We start from the raw sequence: 2,372 nt of genomic DNA on the forward strand, positions 1-2,372 counted from the left end.
TGCATTAGCTGAAATTTTCCCTCGTTTAGTTGCATTTTGTTTTTGTCTGCTCATTGACTCACAGCATATAGAACAGACTGGAGTCGAGTTCGGTCTTCCTTTTATTGATGATTTGCCGGAGCTTACTGTCATCAGCAAATATCTTTACTTTGCAGGGATTTACGACGCTGGAAAGGTCGTTAATGTAGATTATAAAGAGGATCGGGCCCAAGACAGTCCCCTGAGGGACACCACTGGTGACTTTTGTTGGGCTTGAGTGGATATATGTATTCTGGGTCTAAAAATATTGGTTGCCAGGAGACTAAGGGGGTCCACACGCAACTACAATGCATTTAATCTTTTTTTCTTTTGTTAAAAGTATTTTTTTCAAGTGTCTACAAACACAGCCAGGCTGAAATAATTAATGCATTCTTTCAGGAGTGAATAAAAAATTCTCAAACTTGATGGGCCCCTTAGATACTAACATGGGCCCCCATATATGGATTCTAATAGTGTAGGGGCCCACTTGCCATCGGGCAAGCTGGCAACCTGACCACTCCGCCACTGTATATATATATATATATATATATATATTCATCCACCCCTAGGGGTCAGCCACACTTAAGTGGCAATATACTACACTTTATCGTGCAGTTACTGTTAATACTTCATTTAGAGAATTAACATTGCTTATATATATTCAGTTTACGAAGTATATATACCATATATCGTGTGTGTGTGTGTGTGTGTGTGTGTGTGTGTGTGTGTGTGTACACACACACACACGTATATTATTATTCAGGTGCCCAATCGACTAAACTACAAATGCCCTTTATCGTCATCAATTTCGAAACGAATCGATATTTGATCTTTCAAGTTAACAATGATTATCTCAAAGACATTTGACGGAATGTTATATTTAATTCAATTTCAATAACCATCGATTAGAAATCGATTATTAAATATCAATCTTTAAAGATTTTATTAAATGAAAATATAAAAGAAGCCAAGAAAGACTTCAATAATATGTTTTTTCCCTGTCTCATTAATTCTGGTTTATGACGTCACCAGCACCCCAGCAGTTATTTGGTGTGTCTGCTGCCTCGTATTTTATGTTCCACCAATGAAACAACGGAAAGGCTTCTGTGAAATAGCAGTCAGATCTCCCTCGTTTCACACTATCATTCCAAAAAAGGAAAGGACACATTGATCAGTGGATTCCTAGATACATTATGTTCAAAAAGATGAGATGGAAAAGACAGCTGGAATGCTTTAAATGATTGGTCTCTAGGATCTGTTGACGTGGGAGTCACACAACGACACTACACTAACAACACTGATCTAATATTGTTTCTGATTAAGGAACAAGGCCAGCAATTTTTAGAAGCGGATATTAGTCGATTACATCGACCTCATTACATGACTGGTATTTTATTTTATCGACTCCCACCCTCAAAACGATGAAAAGATCAAGCTGACCTCGATAATTAAAAGCGGATGACAAGAACAAACGCGTAAATTACTGCACATGGCTTCCATATAGCATTACTAATGCGACACCCATTCCAACACTCGTGAATTTATTTCTGTATTTACAGTATGCCACGGAGCCCGGGCGACCATTTTTTTATACGTCACCCTGTATAAGCTAGTTATAGCTACTATATTTTAACTGACTGACTTACAGCGAATCTTAAAAACTAATTTTAAATAAGTTCATCTTTCATTCGTTGTTTTCTTTAACAGCAGGACATAGTATCGAACTCTGTAAGTTTAAAAAAAAATTTTGTTGTTGTTTTTCGAGTGCAGTAAAAAACAAACAACTTAGAACCCATCATCTAAATATAATTTGTTTGGTATTAGTATTTCTTGATGAAAAACATTCTGATTGGTTGAATGGTTAGACTGCCGGATACAAATATTTTTTTAGTATTTATTTACTGCCATTTACATCCTGAGGCCAACACTGCTTTTAATGTCTCTGTGGTCGATAAAATAAAATTAGTTGTCAAATACTGATGTCGATGTATTCAACTAACAACATACCTACCGCAAATTCGAGGTCTTGCATCTATGAAAGGAATCAATATATTTTGCTATATTTTCTTTATGAATTGGTCAGAGAAAAAGGTATTGGAAACGTCCATTTCATCTGCTGCTAGTTCTCATAGTTTACTAACCGCGATCTGTTTCGTTGTCTGTTAGAACATATACAGGTCGATGACTGCAGTGATGAAGTAAACAGGAAGGGAATTTTCGCGGGGTTGTTGCGGTTCGGAGAGGAATGATTGGTGAAAAAGTATTTAGCGTGGAAACCGAGGTTTGTGATACGGTACGGATGAGAAGCAGAAAAGACAACTGCGGGGTAGGGGTGGCATGTGTGGGAACTATCG

Source organism: Octopus bimaculoides, chromosome 6 (genome assembly GCF_001194135.2).
Source record: "Octopus bimaculoides isolate UCB-OBI-ISO-001 chromosome 6, ASM119413v2, whole genome shotgun sequence".
Lineage (NCBI taxonomy): Eukaryota > Metazoa > Mollusca > Cephalopoda > Octopoda > Octopodidae > Octopus > Octopus bimaculoides.